General features: G+C 38.3%; 1 protein-coding gene across 4 annotated transcripts in view; it reads right to left on the reverse strand.

Annotated features, from left to right (window-relative positions):
* LOC142350306 (receptor-type guanylate cyclase gcy-28-like) overlaps positions 1-25,181 on the reverse strand; it is a 182,997-nt gene that overhangs the window by 147,340 nt on the left and 10,476 nt on the right. For 3 of the 4 annotated variants that reach the window (XM_075402119.1, XM_075402118.1, XM_075402117.1), the window contains one exon: positions 11,649-11,812. The gene's annotated coding sequence lies outside the window, so the exon portion shown is untranslated. Of the gene's footprint in view, positions 1-11,399; positions 11,462-11,648; positions 11,813-25,181 lie in introns of all 4 variants that reach the window. The other variant, XM_075402120.1, reaches the window with a different exon arrangement.

A 25,181-nucleotide genomic window follows, 5' to 3' on the forward strand; every position in this document is an offset into this window, starting at 1 on the left:
GGCATCGCATCAGCAATAGTTTCTTAAAGAAAAAAACAAAGCCGATGAGCTGGCGACATCCAACAACGGGGACCTCTCACTGAAAGACTACTGTCTAAGTCCACTCAAATCGAAAATAATGGTTCAGGACTTTAGGAGTTCCTCGCACGACAGCCAAGACAGCAATCATGCAATGATTATCCTGCACATTAGGGAAAAAATTCCTTGAAAACCGCGAGCCCAAATAAAGGAGTTGAAAGAGAAAGAGTAGAAAAAAGAGGCAAGTGTGATAAGATCTGCGAAGTCCAAAAGATCTCGAAAAGTTGCGCTCTAACGTGAAAGCAACAATTATCAGGCCAAGATAACGGAAACATTGAAGCAGATAATTAATGAAAAACAAATCAATGAAACCTCTGATTTCTACGGCAGTCCTTGGGCAAGTCTCTTGACCTCATCAGAAATTGATAATCTCAAAAACGAAAGTCAGTGCATAAAAGATATCTGGCAAACAAGTGTCCAAACGACAGATCCGAAAGCAATGAGCTTAACAAGAAAGTTAAGGAAATTGCATCAGACAGTAAAGACCGCGCAGTAAAGAGTATATGCAGTATCTGCAAGAGCTTAAAGAGGCTTGCAACTTACGTTCCTTAAAAGTAAAGTCATCGAGTGAGTTTCAGCTACTTATACTCGGGCATCTTAACGCAACAATGGAAAAGATACATGAACATCTACCCCAAAAAGGTTGGAAGACTCCTTCCTGAAGAAGAAATTAGCAGGATTGGTGAACTCATGACTGAAATGATCACCGAGTTGAGGCTTCGCATCAATATCAGCTAGCCAAAAAGAAACAAAGCGGATGAGTTAGCGACATCAAAGTACAGGCGACAAACCACTAAAAAACTACTGTCTAAGTCCTTTGAACTCAAAAATAATGGTTCAGGACTTGAAGTTTTCCTGGCGCGACAGCCAAGACAGCAATCATGCAATGATGATTCTGCACATTAGGGAAAAAATACCTAGAAAACCGCAAGCCAAAATGAAGGAGTTAACAGAGAAAGAGTAGACATAAGAGGCAAGTGTGATAAGATCTGCAAACTCCGAAAGAGCTCGAATAATTGCGCTCTAAAGTGAAGGCAACAGCAACTGTCCGGCAAAGACAATGGAAGGGTTGAGGCAGATAAGTGATGAGCAAGAAATCAATGAAATATCTCATTTCTACGGAAGTGCTTGGGCAAGTCATTTGACCTCATCAGAAATTGAGACCCTTGAAAGAACGAAAGTCAGTGCATAGAAGATATCTTGCAAACAAGTGTCCAAAAGAGGGAGTCAAAAGCTATGAGCTTAGCAAAAACGTTAAGGAAATTACATCAGACTGTAAAGACCGCGTCATCGAAAGCCGACTGAAAAGGCTGCAGATTGTTATTACTTATGCTCTCACAGAAAACTGTGAAGAGGAGTATATGCAGTATCTGCAAGAGCTGAAAGAGGCTTGCAACTTACGTTCCTTAAAAGTCAAGTCATCGAGAGAGTTCCAGCTACTTATACTCGGACATCTTAACGCAACAATGGGCAAAAGGATGCATGAGCTGGAAGATTCCTGCGGGAAGAAAGTAGCATGATTGGTGAACTCATTACAGAAATGATCACCGAGCTGAGGCATCGCATCAGCAATAGTTTCTTTAAGAAAAGAAACAAAGCAGATGAGCTGGCGACATCCAACGACAGGCGACATCTCACTGAAAGACTACTGTCTAAGTCCACTCAACTCGAAAATAATGGTTCAGGACTTTAGGAGTTCCTCGCGCGTCAGCCATGACAGCGATCATGCAATGATGATCCTGCACATTAGGGAAAAAATCCCTTAAAAACCGCGAGCCCAAATAAAGGAGTTGAAAGAGGAAGAGTAGAAAGAAGAGGTAAGTGTGATAAGATCTGCGAACTCCAAAAGAGCTTGAAAAGTTGCGCTAAGATGGGCGAGTAGAAGCAGCTGTAACTCACTCGATGACTTTACTTTTAAGTAACGTAAGTTGCAGGCCTCTTTAAGGTCTGGCAGATACTGCATATACTACTTTTCTTCAAAGTTTTCTGTGGGAGTATAGGTAATAACAACCTGCAGCCCTTTCAATCGGCTTTCGATGGCGCGGTCTTTACTGTCTGATGCAATTTCCTTATTTTTGTTAACTTTCTTGTCCAAAAGACAGAGTCGAAAGCAATGAGCTTAACAAGAAAGCTAAGGAAATTACATCAGACAGTAAAGACCGCACCATCGAAAGCCGACTGAAAAGGCTGCAGGTTGTTATTACCTATACTCCCACAGAAAACTGTGAAGAAAAGGAGTATATGCAGTATCTGCAAGAGCTTAAAAAGGCTTGCAACTTACGTTCCTTAAAAGTAAAGTCATCGAGTGAGTTCCAGCTAGTTATACTCGGACATCTTAACGCAACAATGGGAAAAAAGATGCATGAGCTGGAAGATTCCTGCCTGAAGGAGAAAATAGCAAGATTGGTGAACTCATGACAGAAATGATCACCGAGCTGAGGCATCGCATCAGCAGTAGTTTTTTTAAGGAAAAAAAACAAAGAAAATGAGCTGGCTACATCCAGGGACAAGCAACATCTCAGTAAAAGATTAATGTCTAAGTCCACTGAACTCGAATATAATGGTTCAGGACTTAAGATTTTCCGGGGCGACAGCCAAGACAGCGATCATGCAATGATGATCCTGCAATATAGGGAAAAATTCCTAGAAAACCGCGAACCCAAAAAGGAGTTGAAAGAGAAAGAGTAGAAAGAAGAGGCAAGTTTGATAAGATCTGCGAACTCCAAAAGAGCTCGAAAAGTTGCGCTCTGACGTGAAAGCAACATTAATTATCCGGCTAAGATAACGGAAACGTTGAGGCAGATAATTAATGAACAACAAATCAAAAAAACCTCTGATTTCTACGACAGTCCTTGGGCAAGTCACTTGACCTCATCAGAAATTGATAATCTGAAAAAACGATAGTCAGTGCATAAAAGATATATTGCAAACAAGTGTCCAAAAGACAGAGTCGAAAGCAATGAGCTTAACAAGAAAGGTAAGGAAATTACATCAGACAGTAAAGACCGCGCCATCGAAAGCCGACTGAAAAGGCTGCAGGTTGTTATTACCTATGCTTCCACAGAAAACTGTGAAGGAGTATATGCAGTATCTGCAGACCTTAATGAGGCTTGCAACATACGTTCCTTAAAAGTAAAGACATCGAGTGAGTTACAGCTGCTTATACTCGGACATCTTAACGCAACAATGGGAAAAAAGATGCACGAGCATCTACCCCAACAGTTTGGAAGATTCCTTCCTGAAGGAGAAAGTAGCAGGATTGGTGAACTCAAGACAGAAATGACCACCGAGCTGAGGCATCGCATTAGCAATAGTTTTTTAAAGAAAAAAACAGCAGATGAGCTGGCGACATCCAACGACAGGCGACATCTCACTAAAAGACTACTGTCTAAGTCCACTCAACTCGAAAATAATGGTTCAGGACTTTAGGAGTTCCTCGCGCGACAGCCAAGACAGCGATCATGCAATGATGATCCTGCACATTAGGGAAAAAACCCCTTGAAAACCGCGCGCCCAAATAAAGGAGTTGAAGAGAAAGAGTCGAAAAAAGAGGCAAGTGTGATAAGATCTGCGAACTCCAAAAGAGCTCGAAAAGTTGCGCTCTAACGTGAAAGCAACATTAATAATCCGGCCAAGATAACTGAAACGTTGAGGCAGATAATTAATGAACAACATCAATGAAAGCTCTGATTTCTACGGCAGTCGTTGGGCAAGTCATTTGAGCTCATCAGAAATTGTGAATCTGAAAAAACGAAAGTCAGTGCAAAAAAGATATCTTGCAAACAAGTGTCCAAAAGAGAGTCGAAAGTAATGAGCTTAAAAAGAAAGTTAAGGAAATTACATCAGACAGTAAAGACCGCGCCATCGAAAGCCAACTGAAAGGATTGCAGGTTGTTATTACCTATGCTCCCACAGAAAACTGAAGAAATGGAGTATATGCAGTATCTGCAAGAGCTTAAAAAGGCTTGCAACTTACGTTCTTTAAAAGTAAAGTCATCGAGTCAGTTCCATCTACTTATACTCGGAAGTCTAAACGCAACAATGGGAAAAAAGATGCATGAGCTGGAAGATTCCTGCCTGAAGGAGGAAATAGCAGGATTGGTGAACTCATGACAGAAATGAGCACCGAGCTGAGGCATCGCATCAGCAATAGTTTCTTTAAGAAAAAAAACAAAGCAGATGAGCTGCCAACATCCAACGACAGCCGACATCTCACTAAAAAACTACTGTCTAAGTCCACTCAACTCAAAAAAGAATGGTTCAAGACTTGAGGATTTCCTCGCGCGACAGCCCAGACAGCGATCATTCAAAGATGACCCTGCACATTAGCGAAAAATCTCTAGAAAACCGAGAGCCCAAATAAAGGAGTTGAAAGAGAAGAAACAAGAGGCAAGTGTGATAAGATCTGCGAACTCCAAAAGAGCTCGAAAAGTTGCGCTCTAACGTGAAAGCAACAACAATTATCCGGCCAAGATAACGGAAACGTTGAGGCAGATAATTAATGAACAACAAATCAATGAAACTTTTGATTCCAAAACCGATGAAACCTCTATTCCAAAAACAGAGGTCATGATAGTGAGTTTGAAGCCACTAACCTCTCGCACTTAGAAATTGGAATTGACGGAAAGGAATAGAAAGTGGTGTCTGAGTTTAATTACAATGGGATTTAGAAAGCAATGGAATCAGAATTAGATCCAGAAACGTTAAAAACATCAACAACAACACCGCTTCGCTGCCCCTCGAATGGCTGTTCCAATGCAGGAGTTTTGCTCGACATAAGTCAAGAAGAGCTGAGTGAATCACTGCTACGAGCAACAAGGCAGAGAAGTCAGAAGGAGAGAAAAAAAGAAGCTCTCAACCCGAAGAAACTCTCAACCCGAAGAAACTCTCAACCCGAAAAAGCTCTCAACTTCAAGCGCTGAAAACGGGCAAAACTTCTGGCAAAAGCGGCATCACTAGTGATACATTCAATCTCCTTGATGATGAGATCACTCCCGTCTTGTCTCAAATGTTCCGCAACCTGTTGGAAAGAACAGGCTTAGTACCAGAGAAGTACAAAAATGCCAAAATCATCAGCTTGTACAAAAAGGGTGACCAAATGGATCTCGAAAAATACAGAATACTATTCATGCTTGAGTCAGAGAGTAAATTGCTCTGTAAACTCCTGAAAGAAATGACTGATACGACTAATGAAGCTCAACCGTCATCAGTTCGGCTTCAGAAAAGGTCAATGCACCCTCCAAGCTTTTTGGCTATTACGAAACCTAGTACAGTGTAAGAGAAAAATAGAGAAACTTGTATATGGTGTTTATTGATCTCGTAAAATCCTTCAACTCTATAGATAGAGGAGCTCTGATGAATACACTGATCGAAGACCGGATCAAGAACCCGATGAGAAGCCTGATCTGGAAAATTATGCTCGTGCGGAAGGAGGAATAGAGCGAAGATACAAATATGTTCTCGATAGAGGGGTAAGACAAGGCTGTCTCCTCGGTTCCAACTTATTTAATTTGATTTTTGACAACATCTGTCAAAGCTCGGCCAAGAATGACAAGGAGGTCCTCGGACGCCTTGCATACGCGGATGACCTAGTACTCCTCGCTATTAGTCAGCCGGAAATGAAAGAAAGGTTTGCACTTTTCAATGAAAAAGGGAACGGAATGGAAATTTGTGTTCCAAAAACGAGGTCATGATAGTGAGTTTGAAGCCACTAACCTCTCGCACTTAGAAATTGGAATTGACGGAAAGGAATAGAAAGTGGTGTCTGAGTTTAATTACCTCGGCAGTATAATAACCAATAGCTCTAATATCAGTAAAGCAGTCGCTAGTAACAACGAAAAGGCTAGATTGGCAATTGTAAAGCTCAGGGCATCATTAATCAGTGATAAAATTAGACTGAAAACAAAGTGTCAAGTAATCGAAATAATTATAAAGCCTATCATGATGTGTGGCCTTGAAACAATCATCACAAGGAAAACTGATACAGAAACTGAGTGCAGAGCTAAATGAAGCACAAAGAATGGTCATAAATCTGAATGACAAACGGTTGATGCCTATAAATGAATTGAGCGAAGCTGTCTCTTTGAAGGACATAGACACCGAGTTGGCGGTCCGATGAGCCAATCTTTGGGTGAGCCTCAATAAACTGGAAGACCCTGAGCTACTTTCGGTTTGCCAGAGCCGAAAGACATGCTCAGAAGATTGGCTGATAACACTCAAAAACTACTTGAGGTGGCTAAAAGTCGAGAACATTGAAGAGTGGACCACAAGACCAAAGTCGATGAAACACTCTAATAATGTTGATACCACCGTCAGATCTGTAGGCCTAAGACCAAAGATAGTAGTGTTCCTCTAGAAATCGTAGTCGAACGTTTGCGACCACAAAAGAAATGAACAGGCATGCGAGAAACGACCATAATGGAAACAGCGATGGGATTAGAATTAGATCCAGAAACAGTCGAAACACAAACAAAAACAGCACAAGTTGGCTGCCCTTTGAATGGCTGCAACAAGTCATACAAGACAGTAGGCTGGTGGAAATCTCATGAAAAAAGCGCAACCGCAATGCGTGGTAGTAGAAAATCTGCAGGATCGCTTGATATGGAAGTAGCAAGTACAGTCAGATCAGATGCACAAACAAGCTCAGAAATAACTGTGGACGATAGCAGTCAAGTGTTTCAATGCCCGAAATGTGCTCGACATCAGTCAAGAAGAGCTTAGTGAATCAAAGTCCTACAGTATAAGCAGAGAAGTCAGAAGGAGAGAGAATAGAGGCTCTCAACCCAAAGTCTCTCCTCTACCTAGAGATTCGAAAAATCAAAGGGGCCCCGTCTCACGGGAGTCAAAGAATCTGATATGAACAGTCTCCTGTTACGAACCCTCAAAGTTTTGATGACTATATACCGGCAGTTGGGCAGTTTTTCGCTACCTACTAATGGGAGGGGCCATGGTTGCTAAAGAACTTGCACTGTGAATGTTGTGTTGGGCAAAAAAATCTCAATTTGCTGCAAATGACTTTCAATTGTGTAATTTGGAAAAAAACGAATTAACAGGAATGGATTTTTGCATGCCCGATCACAGGGGCCTTTTCTTCTATTTTGAGTTTTGTGACTTATCGAGCGCAACTATGTGACAAATATTTCCGCTTATCTTTCGTCGCTTAAGGGTCAGGGAAACTCCTCGTCTTCGTTTATTCAAAATTGGTCCCAGATCACGCAGTTCTCCTCTCTTTGTGGGATGGATGATGTTCTCGGGAAATTGGTGTCCTCTGGTACGGTGAAAACCAAGCTCGTCGGTCCAAGAGCTGTTGTTTGAGTTCTATGTTTGATTTTGGTTATAACAGTGATTATAACTGTTCGTCGTGACAATGAAAATTTTCTGTTGGCTCTAGTTTGGTAATTGTGAAGTCTGTTGTTTAATCTCCATATTGGTAATAAGAGTAGTGGGTGTTGAAGTTGGGAGTGTAGTTGTCTCCAAATGATTTGTCCCAGTCCTGCCACAAGTGATTATGCCTATTCGTTTTGTTTGTCTTGCAGACTCTGTGTCCGCTTTCGAGTGAAGTTCTGTTTCATCCGAGTGGTCGTTTTCCGCGTCAATTTGGAGCTGAGGTTCTGGGTAATGGTCTAGTGGGAAACATCTGATTACAGTAAGGACTGGTTCCTCATGTTTTGGTTAAATTGGGTTGTAGACTGAATTCTCGCATAATAATGCTGGGTAGTCCTTTCTGCGTAGCTTGGACGGACGGTCTGCTCCAAAGCGCGCCTCAATTTGAAGAAAGCTGCTTTGCCCTGAGAAAACATTCTGTGTCATTTGATTCTGGGGTGTCAGTTTGCTCAATGGGGTATGAACTTTCAAGAAATGCTCGACAGGAACTGGTCCGTGGTTCATATCAAACATTGCGGGCGCTTCTTGTTCCGAGAAGTTTGTTGTTTTAAGGTTAGGTTTAAATGTAATTGTTCTAGTGTCAGGGTAGTTCCAGTAATCACATTGCTATCCTGGTCTATGTGCATAGGAATTTCGTTGTCAGTTAATTGCGGTCGTTCCTCAACATGTTTTTCCTCCGCTGGGATTGTAGGGTGAAGTTCAAACTACCTGGGGTCTATCTGGTTCAATCTTTCAATTCGTATTGCGGCTCAATCGGTCAGTCTCATTCGATGAACGCGTTGGTGAAATGTGTTTGACTTTTTTAATCAAAGTAACTGGCGTTTATGAAGATTTTTCTCAATTCTGTACAGGGTTTAACGATCTCGTCTGTTGTTTGTTCAATAAGGCAAATTGTGTCGTACGCTTCGGGTCTAAAATGAGAGTTCTGGTAAAAAATAAGTGGAGTCTCGTTTGCTTTTGTCCTAGTACTTCTTATATTTGAGATGAGAAGCTATTAGATTCTGTTACGCTAGTAAAAGGTTCTGCAGTTTAATCTTGAAATTGTTAGACATGGCCGCACTTTGGGTTACTCTCCAATAATTTTGTGTTCTGAAAATTTAGATCTAGGGGGTTTAATTTTGTTTGTCCGTTAACGACATCAGAAGCAATAACACATCACAACTCAACGAAGCGCGGGTGCATGTTGAGTTGTGTATAAAAATTGCTGTCGGGGTAGTGGAATTAACCTGTGTAACTTCTGTTTTCGTTTATTCGTAGTATTTGTTTCATAGATGGATAACGCCTTTCTAGTTGCCCTACAGTTTGTTCGTTGTTGAGTCGCAGTGTTTCAATTGTATTTCGCGTACGTTTGCTAATTCGCACATTAGTTCAGATGTGAATGCTGTACCTAGAGGACAAATTATTGCTGAAGGTATATATGAGTCTCCGAGGAATACAAAAGAGCACTCTTGCATCAAAGTTGGCGTCACATTTCATTAGAGGAACAGCGAAAAGATATTTCGAGAAAACATCAATGCCTTATTAAAAAAATCTGAAGGTTGACTGGTGCACGTTGCATACAAGGTGTGAAGTTTCGCTTAGACGACAACGATCGTATGGGTGATTGGAGCAAAGCTGTTTGATTGTTAGCTGTGTACGCATTTTAAGCAAAATTGAATGTACTTTGAGCGTTTCTGTGATATTTGGAAGCGCTTCGAAAGTTATAGGTGTTATTCCTTTGTGACCGATCCACGAGCTGCCACGTTTTCGATAGAGTACCTCTTTTCTTAGCTGCTCTGGGTCAGTATTATTTGGTAAATTTACTCCAATGTGTTCGTAGAATTTTCTGTACAGTACACGCCAACAAACATACTTAGTCTGGGTTATTCTTCTAGGTACTTTTGGAGGTCTGTTGAGTTACTGGCTGGATGTTGTTCTCACGCATTCAGTCAGAGGATTACCCTTTTGGCGTCTCGGTCATTTTATTGCTCTGAACGTAGATTCAGTGGGTTGCGACCGTGCGTTTGAATTTGCAGTTGGGCGATAAGATATGCAGGGAGATGCGATTGCAACTCAGCTTAGCCTGTTTGTTTTTTTTGTGTGGCTGGGTCATATTGTTAGTCTTTTCTTATTTTTGGAAGCTGAAGTTTCTCCTCCAAAGTGTATTAACAGAGTTCTCTGGGGTGTCTGATGCTGAGTCAACTTCAATCTCATGCGTTTGGATTTTCGATTTTATTCGTTCCTTAAGCTTTTTTTGGGGTTCAGATATAACCTTGAGAGATAGACCACCTGCAAGATTTGCTTTCCCGGGTATGCGCTCAAAAAGATGGCAAAAGATCACGTGGCCCAAGGCGTTCCAAAGGGTTCGTGGTATTATATCTAATTGAAGAAATCTGGTTACAGGTCTGTTGTCGGTTCGAATGAGTAGTTTTGGCGAACCCAAATGATGTACCCAATGTGTCCAGGTCAAAATGAACGGCTAATTCTTTTTCGTAAATGGAGAGCTTAACTGGAGCGTACATATTTGTTTTGTCATTCATTTCAACCACTGTATGGTCTTCTATCAAAAGTACACGAACAGGGGAGTAGAAGGATGCACCTGCCGAAACGACATAATTTGTCCGTTTTTGGAAATCGAACTGACATGTTGCATGCGGTTTTAAGGTCATTCGATAGTTAATTCAGCATCATATTGCGTTTTTCCTCGATCCCAACACTGGTTTCCTTCTTTTGAAGTCTGTTTCTTCTTCGTATATACTCCACAAGTACCACTTCAGACTCGCTCGGTTATATTTTCACATACTTCTAAGGCCATGTCCTCGTACCGCAGGTCGAAGATAGTGAACGGCCTCGGGCTTCCAAAAATATGGGCCATGTCCTCTTCTACATATAGGGTATATGCATGTCCGACAGTCTGCCCCCATTTGTGGCGGGCTGAGCGGCATCGTCTTACACTCGCCCGGAGTCGATTCAAAAACTTCCACTTTCTCAAGGGCAGGTTGGAGCCGACAAGTAGTTCGTGGTGAAGAGTGATATGATCACCTCGCACTTCAGAGACAAGTTTCCAATTCTTGCTTCCGTAATTGTTGAATGGCATGTTTAAGGGGCGAGTCTAATATAAGAAACAGCGTCACGATTGAGTTGTAGAGGTACTGCAGTCTGTCTTGCGAGACTTAGGGCCGATGTGCGCAGAGTTCTTGGATCAGCTCCGAAGCTCGATGCCGTTAGAAGCCGTAGAAGGTTATTTCTACCTAAGACTTTCTTTCGTATATTGAGGCAGCGTCATTTGTAACTGAGTGTTCGGTCCCGAACGACTCCTAAATATTTGGGTTAGGGTTTATGTGTAAGCCGAATTCCTTCGCACTATATTGAGTTCTCGTTTTGCTTATTTGTCATTGAGATGAAAGATAAAGACCTATGTTTTCTCAGGGTTCGGCATCACGTTGTTGGCTCCGTAGTATTCGCTCATTTCATTGAGGGCACTATTCATTTTTGTTCAATGTTCTTGATAATTGAATCTTGAAAGGTCATCGCCCGATCATCAGCGTAAATGAAATTTTGCGACCCAGTTGCAGAGGTTGGTCGCTCGAGTAGACATTAAACAGGAGAGGTGGTAGGACGCTACCCTGTGACAGCCCCCTCTTCTGTGGAAGTCTGTAGAAAAGTAGCAGTTTTTCCGATAGCTCATATTGAATGGTCAAAACACGCATCTTGAATGGTCAGAAATGTCACTATTGTTTCACTTTGTTGACCAATTATATCTTAATTGCGAAGTTGAAAGAAAGACTAAATAAAATAAAGTCCAATCTGAGTGAAAATATCAGAAGAATTTTCAAAAGAATTCCGTAATGGACCGCACGCAAATAACCCGTAAATGGCCACAGTACTCAAAAGTTAGCTACAAATTTTGGTTCAAACACAGGTTTTTTTTTACTCTTGTTAAGCGCAAAATCACTCGCCTTTTGGTTCCATTACTGTTTGGGAGTTGTTCTTGTCGCCTTGTTGCCGTTTTCATTCAACCCTGCAACAGGATGTACTAGAGTATACCAGGATGTATAGAAATCAAAGATAGACTTCAACAACCGTTTGACAACATAGCAAAGAGAATTTGGCTTGATTGGGATCTGGTCAATCGCTGGTCAATGCACCATAGAACGGGAACAACCCAAATTGAGTTGTAATGAACACTGGCGCAGATTTGAACTTACCCGGGTACAGCAGGGGCGGCAAGAATGAGGGAGAGTGAGGTATGTAGCAGCAGTAAAATTTGTAATGTTGGATTTGTTCTTTCACTGTCTCTCTTTGTTCACATCACTCTCTCACGTCGCACATTCATTCATGTCTGCTTCTGCACACTGTTGCATTCTACCTTCTGAAATAAAAAAAACCAAAAAAAAATGTACAAATTGTGGCATAAACTCCATAAAAATCTCTTAACCAATGAAAAATCTTCGAAACTGTTTGGCCGAAAAGGCTCGACGGGCAATAGAGCATCATTTGAATTGGACTCTCAGTACAAAAATCAGAAATCTTAATCACATGCAAATTATGAGAGACTTCTTTTTGAAACAATAGCCTATAAACAATAGACTATTTAATAGACCAAACATGTGACTGATATATCCAAAAAAGTATGAGTAATGGAGTAAAAGACACGTGAAATGAAAGTTTTGGCAGAACATGGATTCCAGGTTGATAGTTTAGTTTCAGTCAAGCATACACATGCATAGAGACTGTAAATAAGACTGAAGGTATGAAACAAGAGTATTGACTAATCGGTTGATTAAATATGAAGTTATATTTGTAGCAACTCTCAAGTTCCTTTTGTTCCTCTCTTAGATCTGATTAGAGAGAACGCAATGCAACCCAATTCATCAAAAGTGACGTCAGCAATGCGAATTAAGAGTACAAGTAAATAAATTAAGACATCTATCCATCTAACATTGCCCCATTCAAATTGGCTCAAATATGAAACGACATTTAATCAATCCAGTGGTAGAAAGAAGCCTGACACTATTAAACAGACCAGCACATGAGTACGACTGCTTCACATATGAAAAATCAACTACCCAATAAATCCACACAAATCACATTGACCAAAAACTTGAAAAAGGAACAAAGACCGCTCGAATAGGTTGACCAGTTTATTTCTCCTTTTACGTAAAATATACACAAAACCTGAGACCGAGTCGATGCAGTTTAGAAAAAACAATTCTGACGAAAAACAAAACTACAAAAAGGTGCCCCATTAATTGTAGCTCCCTTTTTGCCCCAGTTGAAACATGGCTATGGAACCGTATGCATGCACCAAAGTGAAAAGTTAACAAAATATATTTGTTTTAGTTCTGATCCTCACAAAATATCATGCACTGATCAGAGAAACAGTAGCGGCCTTCTACTTATTATTTCTACAAAACAACTATAGAGAACTATTTGACTTCCACACTTCTAAGGAACATGACTCTGAGATAAGTCATTGCTTTCACATACTCAAAATATTTAGAACCATTAAAATAAATATAAATTACATTGAAATAAAAGTAGTTAACTTTACAGTAATGTGTATATGACTACCCACAGAACATGGAGAAAAGAGTGATAAAAATATTGAAATTTTTCAAATTTTTGCCATTTTTTGTTTTTTATAATATATTAAAATTTTACTATTTTTTTTAATGAAAAATGAACTAACTGCTATTTCTCCATGTTCTGGGGGTAGTCATATACAAATTACTCTTTACACCACTTTAGACGCATTGACTCTCTACACAGTCCCTACTAGTAAAATCATGAAGCTAGTTATTTATTACATACAAAACTGTTAAGTGAATCTTTACTTAGAAAAGGAACATTTAACACAGACAACCATTCAACAACAGATGACATCATTGTTACAACAAAACAACAATTACATCTCAACCAACTTCTCACACAGCACATTCAATCTGCACTGCCATCTTCAGAGAGACTCATAATGGATTTGGTGCATCATCGCATATAATTTTGCCATGGAAAACTTTCATGAGAGCTCCAATAAAGAAATGAGAATCTTCCACATGACTCTTCTTAATTTGACTGCGAGATTATCTCCAAAGTCAAAAGAAACTTTAACTTCTTTAGGCCACAACACTCAGCAAGTCACCGTTACCTTAAAATTAAATTCACTAATTAGCTTAGTTCTACAACTCGGCCTTGGTTGACTTTCGAAGCAAACTGGTGCTTCAAACAGGATAATTTCCCTCTAGAAGTCTAATATTTTGGCTTATTTCGAAGTATTAGAAAGTTAAACTTGCGGAGATCTACATCCATTATATCTGCACATCTAAAAAAAGGAACACACTGTGTATTTCTGACCAAAAAGCAATGATCACAATTAACAGAACCCAAATCATCATGTTCAAAATAAATAGAAAACATAACCAACTAACGTCGGGCGAATTGCTCTCAAACAACCGGAGAGCCGTTGGCTTCGCCAGTACCTAGCCACTGTTTAGTGAGGCTACTTTTAGCTTGATTGAAGGAGCAAGAGGTTAGGGTAATAGACGATGACATTACGCCACATAACAGCCACTGAAGTGCGACATCAACAAAAGAGTTAAGAAGAGAGAGAGAGAGAGAGAGAGAGAGAGAGAGAGAGAGAGATAGAGAGAGGGAGAGAATGTGCGAGATAAAACGTGAACGATAAAGAGAAAGGAAGAACCGCCAAACAAAACACAAACACACACACACACACACACACAGAGAGAGAGAGAGAGATAAAGAGAGAGAGAGAGAGAGAGAGAGAGAGAGAGCTAGGAATATTTTCAATGATGAGATTCGCCTCTGCAACCTATAGTTCTCTAGGCTTGTTAGTAAATAAATAATATAGAAAAAAAACTGAAAGTGCAAAAATCAAAAGAAGAGTTTCCACAATTCGCAGTGAAGAAAATGTTAATAGTAAACAGTTTTTGCCTCTAGATTTCTGTCATGTGACCCATCTGCAAGACTAAAACTTTGTTGGCCAGCGATGATGGTTAAACACAAGGACAAAAATGTTCAAGAATTTTAAAAGCAACTGCAAATTTAAAAAAAATCCTGCTAAAATTCGTGATACTAATATCTTCAGAACCATTTCATTGTCTCAAGAGACTACCCAGTACCCCTGTTTTGAGCCTTAAACGGTTTCACTGTCTCATAAAGATCCATAAACTTGGAACATGATAAAATTTCAAAATTTTTTTTTTCACGTATCAACGTCTCGAATCAACAAAATATTGATAACCATTCCAATAACTCTAGCAGCAATGCAGCAGCTTACCATCAAACTTCAGATGAGATCCCTGAACCCCTGGTGCACAAAAATATTTAAAAAATTCAATATATGCAAAAAACTGAAAAAAAATTGCTCAAATTCATGATAATAAAGTCTTGAAAAACATTCCATTACATCTATAAACAATGTTGTACCGTATTATCACACCCTAGAGAAAGTTTTTCAGCTCTTGAGGCTGGAGAAACCTAAAAAAATGACAAACATTTTCAAAAAACGAATAGTTACAATGAATGACAAAAATTGGAAAAAATGCAAGTACTGTAAAAAAAAAAGCTAAAATTCGCGATAATAAAATGTTGAAAACATTCTATTACCACTAGGAACTATGCAGTAACCTTTTACCAAACCCTAGAGTAGGCTCCTCGACACCTAGGACTGATAAAACTCAAAAAATGACAAATGTTTTCAAAAAGCTTGAAAAAATTGAAAATTAGTATGAACTTGCATGTTTTTAGCGAGCGGTTGTTCGTCAGATAGCCAAGGGGTGGGAGGGCAGGGAGAGGGGGTGCACCGGGGGCTGATGAGGGCTGCAACAGAGGGGTGGTGGCAACAGCGCGGTCGGGGGCAATAGTGGGGGGTTAACAATGGGGGGGTCTTTAACCTCTAAGAACCACTCTACACACCATAAGTATAAGTCTCTGTCACGCCCTTATTTCGTGCCTCACAGTTACGTGATGATTTCCCTTTAAATATCCATCAAAATTTCCATTATTTAGTTCATATTCAGATAGATCTGAAGGCCATATCTAGCCAGTATTTTCATCAAGGCCTGTAACCCCTTATTTGTTTATGTTTACTAAAAACAACCGCAGATTGAGTTTACAGATAAACACATTAAGTACCTGAATCCCTCAATATTTTACCTTTATAGGTTCCCTAATGACGAATTTTCATATTTGGTGCATAACTTCATGAGAAAATATGTACTTGGTGAAGTAATTATGCTGATAAAGTAGGTGCTAATACGGAAATTGTATATGTACTTAACAAACATCAAGAGACGTACAAAAGCCGGAAATTGCCCAGCTTGAAGATCAATAAATATTTGCGAAGGACCAATACTACTTGAGGTACAACTCTGCCGAACCCACAACCACCAGAACACCCGAGAACTAGCCTGACAACCAGTTGATAATAATATCTTAAAACTTCGCAAAAAACTTAAACCTGTTGAAATTTATTGACAAATCTTGTTAAAATAATTAAAGATTGAACTGGAAAAATCTTTATAAAATACTAAGTTACAACAGGTTTCCATAGAGCTAAATAACACCGTGAAAAGTTATTAAAATACAAGGCAACTAGTGGATGTATCACGCATCTGAACCGCTCAAAAAGGCTATTACTAGCTAATTTCATTCAAATTATATCCGCAAAAAAACCGCACTATGATACAACATAATAAGTCCTAGTACAATGGCGATAACTCAAGTTAATTACACCAAGAATTAACCTCAATAACACCGAGATAATAACTCTAAAAGATAGTGTGTAACAGTCTCCAAAACAGTTTGAGCTGAAAGGCTCTAAGGGCACTTAATGCCCGCTGGGCGCTACCTGTTTATCCCGTTTTTAGGACAAAAAGTCACATGGGTCAGACAAAAAATCGGTCACGCAAAAAATCGCATACAAAAGACAGACAGGACTACTATAATTGCTACAAACTTCGTTTGAGAGCAACTAAAAAGAGAAATACGCCCGAAAATAGTTTTCCTAGAGACTTCATATCTGTTGGTCAAAACATCAGATCTCATTGTAAACACTGCAAATTTGAAAACAGTGGATTGTAACGCTTTTCCAACTTACAAAAATACAACCTTGGAGGATAAATCTAAGTACTCAACTAGATATGCCAATGAGGGCAAAAAACTTCTTCATAGTACTTTGCAGACCAGCCATAACCATGCTATTGACATCAGCAAATCGATAACTTTCTCTTTTCTGTCTGTTGTGTATTTTGTCTTCTCTGAGAACTATATGCAGCCCCAATTTTTGGGTCAGAAACTTTTTGCAGGCAACCCAAATTAAAGCTCTCAGCGTCTAGAATTTCTTTAAGGATGTCCCCTTCTTTGAAAAAAGTTTTTGAACAAATTTTGTTTTTTTCGTGTAAAATTAGCCTGAATTTTGGCCAAATTTGTCCTTAAAAAATAGTGCGCTTTTCGATGGTTTAAAACACGTTACGAAGTTTTTGGTGTCATCCCCGACAAATCTTTCCGCTTTCTTCCCAAAAGCTGTATGTCCAGAACTCAAATCCAAAAAAAGCTAATATTGCAAGCATTTCAAATCAATTCAGCCTAAAATGCGATAAATGATTTCTAAAAAGTTCTTATTTTAACCTTTCACTTCAAATAGCTAGAATGTTTTTGGAGGACATCTGAGAACAACAATAATTCTAAATTTTTAGCGCTGACTCAACTACAGTTCAAAACCATTAAAAATAAAGGTTTTTATACAGATAAATTTGAGAAAATTTTTCAACACAGTTCGTCAGTACCGTTTGGCTTTGTCAGTAGCTAGCCACGGTTTAGTGAGGTTAAGTGTAGCTTAATTGAAGGGGCGTTCGTTTGAGAGCAATTAAAAAGTATAAGCAATAAGGTTTCAATTAAAAAACTAATAGGATTTACTTTTAGCTCTATAGGGCGCCAATTGGACAAGTCATCAGCGGGATTGTGTTTTAATACTACAAAATAACAACAAATAAAAAACCCAACACTGAAAACAATTTCACGCGAAAAAATGTTGAAGCCATAAAAATTTGAGGTTGCCAGTGAGTTTCCATATGTTTATTGGGGCTCATTTGCACGCAAAAAATATTTGTCGGTAATTAAGCAAAATTATGAAACCATTCGGGTGCAATAGCACTCCGATAATTAGGTTAAAAGAAAGAAAAAAGCGAAAAAAAAAATTAAAGCGCAAGAAAAATAAAGCGAGAGCAAGAGAACGTGACACAAAAAACCTATTTACCTATTTGAGTATACAGTCAGTTCATCCCCCAACAAGGTTGGTCGGAAAAATAAACTTTCTGGGGGAAAACACAGAACCGATCTCAGTAAACTTTAGTTTGGGATTAAATCAAGACGAACATAAAACTGTTCAATAAAGTTCTCGTCTGTTAAAACAAAATAAAAAAGACTGGATGAACTCTTGCGACAAAACGAAAAGAGTCAATGAAACCCAACAAAAAATGGGACAGGTGGTTAATGCTGTAGCAGCACTTTAATTAACGATATCAAAAAAAGAATTCGCAATTAAAGATTTTTTTACCAAAGGAAGGTTACTCGCTTCCTCTGAAAACCCAAAAAATTCCTTTTTTTTCAAACTTGATTTTAAAACAGTTGCAATCTTTCACAGGAGTGCTGTAAAAATATACTGATATGGCTAGCGTTTCTTCAATATCACTTAAGATTTGGCAATTTGATGAATTGTATGCGTTCAAATGCGAATGTGGGAACATTTGGCACCCCGCACAGAACCAAGCGAGCCCTCTTATTGCACTTTCACTTGTCCTATTAGCTGTTTCTGTACTGCGATTATAAAATTTTTATGCTCCTTATCTAATTCAAATTTAACTACTCGATTCAATTATATTTGTTGACCTATAAAATATTATTAAGTGCCTTCTATAAACAAGTGTAAACAAAATACTTTAATGGTGACATTACACAAAAATACAGAAATATCAAATTGTGTTTGTAAACACTTGGATCTGGAAAAGCGCGCAAAATCCATTATTGGAAGAACAAAGATATCGATATTCGAAAAGACCCTAAAAAGAGAAATTTTTGATCCCCGCAAAAACAATAGACAAGTTGCCAACATTAGACAAGATGACTTGCAACCAATGCAGAATTTACTGCGAAAAACCTCTTGAACAACTTAGTTTTGAGTTAACCGTATTTATTTTTGCCGATAAGTGTTTCGGAGCGCTGATCTAAACGGACTGATTTCTGCATCCATGTTTCCTAAAAAGTGTCCAAAACTCCATTGCTAAACAGACAATGCTCGGCAGCGAAAAAGAAACATAAACCGACTAACGTTGGATGTATTGCTCTCAAACGTGGGAAATTTAATTTAAAGGTGGAGTAGCTTAGAAATGTTTTACAGGTGCAAAAAACCCCGCCCCCACAAGAATATCAACCCGGATCTCCAGATTGCCATATTGACTTTTCAACAACACAGCTACAATGCACCTCATTCGCTCACAATCAAGCAACGAGAGCGACTGATATCACCCAAAAATGAAGAAATAAGGAGTGAACAAGTCACTCAAGAAGTCAACGTCTGTTCTGGAACAAAATCTCAAAAACAAAGCAAAGGAATATTCTAGAAAATGTCAAAACGATAAAGAGAAAGTTTTGCATTACAGGAAAAGTTTAACATAACCTAGACTAGAGTAACTGCTCTAACTTTTGTTAGAGAACAATTAAAGAAAGAAAGAATTTATTTATCTGGGTTCAAGTAATATATTAAATGAATAACAAGTTATAAATTTAAATATCAAATGAGACCCGGAAAGGACAGATAACGGGACAATACAGTCCACAAGACTTCTTCCCTGGTGGCTTAATGCAATATCAATTTGCTCAATTAAACGAAAATGAAAGGAAAAAAAATTGGTCAGCTATGCCAAAATTGGTCGAGAAATTTTTTTTTGTTGACAGAAAGCGGAGTGCTCACATGTACAGATTGATAAACACACTGCATAGCCTGCTGTTAACGAGAGAAAAAAAATCTGATTTTTTTTTTGAAAAACTTTCTAAGTCCTTAAAATTTTTCTCAAAAATGAAAAAAATGAAAAAATTCGATATCTCGAAAACTAGAAAAGCTAGAGGGGTCAAACTTTCAGGCTAGAATCAGGGCCCAAAGTTGAAGATCCTGTAGCATGCAGCCAAAGGTATTGAAAAAATTGGGAAGCTAAAAATCAAAAATATGTTTTATCAATTCACGGTTTTGTAGTATATATGTCTTTCCAATTATGATAGGTGAAATTTTTGAAAAGGGCAGATCTGATATGTTGTGTGGAATGACGCCACAAGTTTTTAGCATGTTGAAAAGTTTGGTTGCACGATATCTAACAGAAAATCGTTCAATTTGTCTTTTACAGAATGGTTCTGCTAATAATCCAGCTGATGCACGGCGTGTATTTCGGTTAGATTCTGAAAACTTAAATAAATCGTTTAAAAAAGTTGGGCAATGTTGTTGTATAAGCGATCTAAGCACAAATTTGAGTAGTTCATAGACGTGTAGCTCATATATTGTTAATAAGCAATTGCTTTGAAATATATCATCACAGTTTTCGCGTCTATTGCGGAAGTAAATGAACTTCAGAATTTTCTTTTGAAGGATATATAAGGGTTCTAATGATTTATAACTACAGCAACCGTAAACTAAAAGGCCAAACTGAACTATTGGTACAACGTTTGTACGATAGTTAATTAACTGAGCTCTAGGTACATAGTGTCGTAGCTTCGATATAATACCACTTTGTTTACCGAGTCTCACTTTAACAAAATCAATATGCGATTGGAAGGAGAGCTTATTATCAATGTAAATGCCCAAATACTTGCATACAAGTTTTACATGAACTACACAGTTATTAAGTGAGAACGAACTGGAAGCGTTAATGTTCATTTGAACTGTTTTAGACATATTAAGAACAAGTTTACTGGCATTCAGCCAATTATTGAGGTTAGCAAGATCGTTTTGTAAGTTGTTTATTTGGCAGTTAATAGCAGTTAGGTTTGTATCGTCGGCAAAAAGAAGCACCTCGGTTGATGGACATGAGCGGGGTAAGTCGTTGATATAAATTAAGAAGAGGAGGGGCCCTAATATAGAGCCCTGGGGGACACCACAGGATATGTTTCGCCATCCAGAGGAAACACCATTAACTTCAACGCGCTGTTTTCGATTTGTTAGGTAGGAGCGAAACCATTTAAGACAAATGCCACGGATGCCGTAGGTTTCTAATTTATATAGAAGTATAGAATGATCAAGGGTATCAAAAGCTTTCTTAAGGTCAAGAAAAAAGCTATAAATATTTTTACCATGAAGTAGTTTTGCACGCTCGGTCAATTCAACAATTGCATCGATTGCACTATGTTTTGATCGGAAGCCGAATTGTTTGGAATATAGGAGTGAACATTTTTCTAAATACTGATACACTCTGTTGTACATAGCTCTTTCATATATTTTGCTCCAGGTAACAAAAGTGAAATTGGTCTATAGTTTGATTCATCGGTCTTTGCTCCATCTTTATGGAATGGGAGGATTTTGGCTTTTGTTAGTTCTGATGGGAAGATTCCATGTGAGAACGATTTGTTTATCAGATGCGTTAGGTAAAGAATTACCACAGGCGCAGATGCTTTTACGATTAAGTTGTTGACATTATCATCACCAGAAGATGATTTGTTATCAAGCTGATCAATAATGAGTTTAACTTCAGCATTTGACACTTCATATAGAAAAATCGACTTTTCCACAGAAGGTAAGACTGGTAGAGCGGTTTCAGGCAGCGCAGCTTTAATGTCTTTGGCGATCGTTGTAAAGTAATGGTTAAACTTATCTGCTATATCCTCAGCGGTAGGCTCCGACTGCCTCTGCTAACACGATGTGAGAGCAGGGACAGTTTGAGCATCGCTACTTGAACCTCGTAAATCATTTAAAAGTTTGTACGTTTGTCTTGAGTCTCCAATACATGCCTTGAATTTATCCCAGTAAAACTTCATTTTAGATTTTTTAACAGTTAGTTCAAAGTTGTCACGTAATTTTCTAAATTCTTTAGGTATTCTTCGTTGTGCGGATTTTGTTTCCATTTCAGGTGCAAGCGATTTCTTTTTGCTCTCAGATTTTTAAAGGTGTTGGTAAACCATTTTGGAGTTTTACATGCTGGCTTGTTGAAGCTCTTGATAGGAGCAAAAAGATTTAAAGTATTTTCGAAGATGTTTTTGAATTTATTGAAAGCAGAGCCAGGCTCCTCTTCGGTGAAAATTTTTTCATTACAAGCACTAAGGCTTTTGCCCAGTCTTTGAAGAAATTCATCATGTAATGATTTGTTTTTTAAGAAGGACGTGTCACGAAATGAGATCTCGGGCTTTTCGAGTTGACATGAATCCATTCTATTAATACCGGGTAATGATCAGAGAATTCTCTTCTTTCAATACGAAAGAACGCGTCAGATTTATATTTTGGAAAATAAAATGATCCAGGCAGGTGGAGGTGTTTTCTGTCTCTCTGGTGGGTTCATCAGCGAAACAATTAAAACCATTAGCCGCTATTATATTGAGATAGTTTTTGATAAGTGCATTATTTTTGAGAACATCGATGTTAGTATCTCCACATATGATCATAGGAGTTGAATGAGAAGCGTTTCGCTCAAGGAATTGGTCTAATAAGTCAAGAAACAGTTGAATATTTGAACGTGGTTTGTTGTATAGAGTCAGAAAGAAGTATGTATGCCCATGAATTGAAAAGTCTGATAAAATGCTCTCTTCAAATGGACTGTCTTTCTCGCTTAGTACAACGCAATTTTCATGTAATTGCATCATTACTCCTCCACTTGTTGATTTTCGGTTTCGAAAAACGAACTGTCTATATCCCGGTAACAAATAACATTTTGGATCATCATTTGCAGTTAGCCAAGTTTCAGTCAGACATATTACGTCTGGTGGAGACTCAAAATTAACGCTTCCAGTTTCTCATAGTGCGGCTTTAGAGATCGTACATTTAAATGCATAACAGAAACTTTGGTTTTCAAAGGCATATTCGGAACTGCAGCAGTGACAATTTTTGAATTATTTATGTTAGTTGTTCCGAAAACAGTACAAAACATCATCCAAGCTATAATTGAGTAGGATTCCTCCATCAGAGGTTGTTGAACTTGTTGATTTGTTGACTGTTGGGCTCCGTGAAGAATACTGTTCCTTCTTTGGTCCATGCGGAAGCAATTCGGGGATCGGTTCGCATTAGATTGAGGAACTTGACTCTTGATCGACTGATATCCTCAATGATCCGTACGTTGTTGCCCAGGGGGTTGTCTTTGAGTTTCTTCTTATTTGTCAGCATGTTCACTTTAGCAATGCGTTGCGAAAACTTGACTATTATTGGACGAGCAGTACTTTTCGTGCCAAGGCGATGAGCAATGGAGATGTCGTTCGCAGTTACTTTTGATTCGATGATGTTCGAAACGTTGAGAACTTTTTCAATTGTTTCTGATGGTGTTTCTAAGTGGCCGTCCTCATGCAGGTTTTCTTTGATTCCAAGAATTTTAAGGTTATCGCGTCTATTATAGGTTTCCAGTTGTTCTGTTTCACATAATGTCTTCAGTTCTGATTTCTTGTCAACGAAAAATTATAACCTTTGCCTTAGAATATTTTGACAAACTAAATTAGCAACCATGTTTGGATCTAATAAAAAGCAAAACATTGAAAGTTAAATCTTGATATTTTCAGGGATTGATTTTCAGGGAAGTTCCGGAAGTCACGATCCATTTTTTACAATTTCGACGCAAAATGTTGGATTTCGAAAGCAAGCTAATTCGTGTTACAAAAGAAGCAAGCAAATCAGCTGTCATAGAAAAATTTTTGAAATTCTTTGACAACTTTTTGAAATACCAAGTATAGCTTAAAATGGATAAACTTTTCAAAATTTTTAGAACAAATTAGTATAAACCGAGTAACTCTCGATGCACGGCAGTCAGGGCAATTTAATTTAGAGGGGGGTGTAGGTTAGAATTTTTTCATGGGTGCAAAAAAAGCGACTCAAGAATGGCTTGAAACTCGAAACCTCCCGGATGGTAGCCTGAGATCATCCACCGACACAGGATTTTCAGCTCTTTCTCATTACAGCACCCCCATCTTAGTAGTCGTACAACAAAGTTTAAAAAATTTATCTTCAACTGATCGTGAGATAGTCAGTCTTTGCTGAATAAAAATGACTTTCGATATTATAAAAAGCAGAATTATGTTTTTAAAGTATTGAGAGTATCTCATCTATATTAAACTCTGAATTAAGTGCCTCTTCCCGGCAAAAATATATTAAATGGTGCGATACATTACAATTTTTTTTGTCAAAGAAAAGTGATTATATTATGTCCAATTTTGCTCCGTTTTTCTCGTTTACTTTTTGCTCCTGATGCAACTGCGTGTTTAGAGCCGTTCGTTCTAGTGGTAATGTTGCTCAGAGAATGCACCTGAATGTTTGGTGAACCAATTTTCAGTAAACCAAAATAACTTTTCTCCTATGTTCGTTGATAGGCGTAGTTGGTTGGTCTTGACTGATAAAACAGCATCAGAACTTCTCAAAAACATTTGTTAGGATGTGAAAATTTGCACAAAATTATGTAAAACTGGGTTAAAAATTCGAAATTTCGGTTCTTTTCTGATTTCCCTTTATTTTTTTTCTGTATGCATATATTTTTCATAGTTCTACCTATCATGTTAAAAGGCATTTATTCAAAAAGAGTGACGCTTGTGGTCGATGAGCAATAATTGTTTTGAGTATCAACTGTGAACAATTTATAGGGAAACATCATCAGATTTTGCGGATCCCATTTTGATAGTTTTCAGTTTCAATAATACTTTTCGATTTTATCCGGCGATAAAATTGCATGACACAGGTGGTGTTTGATTGGATCTGAACGTTAATAGGAGTGAGCAGCTGTCCATCGCCGCTCTTAACAGTGTCAATTCGCTTGAAATTCGGAATAAACGCAAGTTAAATGATGAAACAGATAATTCGTGAAATCATACGAAAAGTCAGAATTGGCCAGATATTATTAGCGATATCAAGAAAAAATTGCAACACCATCAAAAAATCACTACAAACTTTGTTTGAGAACAGTTAAAAATAATGCACGTTTCATAAGACGCAAAGCCAAAAATGTCGGATAATAGCTTTGATCAAAACGATATTTCACAATCAGTTGAATTGTAGAGTGAACAAGAAAAAAAAACTAATTTGGAAAAAAATAGCAAAAACTACAAAAACCTGCTCAATATCTTGACTTTAATGTCCACAAATTCAAGAGTCATGCCACTAAAGCATAAACATTAAAACTTATAGAAAGCTTCATGTGGCGCTACAGATAAAAACCTTAAAAACAAATTAATAAAAGTCCAAAATTTGATATCAATATCGTAAAAACACGTTCGTTGTCTCTAAATGTACAACAAAGATGCTCGTTAATGTGCGTTCGCACATGATGTTCCGACCCGAGCTGATCGACATTTTTGACTTAATTGTCAACCTGATGAGATAATCAAAAATAGATATTTGAGTTTAAAAAAATCGTAAAACAACTGAACGACTAATTGATATACATAACAATGCGCCCCGATGCAGAGCTCGCGAAATCTGCCACCAGAATGACTACGACGAAAATACAAAGGACAAAATAAGCGAAAACATAAATAACAAACAGAACTTTTATGAA

Source organism: Convolutriloba macropyga, chromosome 12 (genome assembly GCF_964194025.1).
Source record: "Convolutriloba macropyga chromosome 12, txConMacr16.3, whole genome shotgun sequence".
NCBI classification, from domain to species: domain Eukaryota; kingdom Metazoa; phylum Xenacoelomorpha; order Acoela; family Convolutidae; genus Convolutriloba; species Convolutriloba macropyga.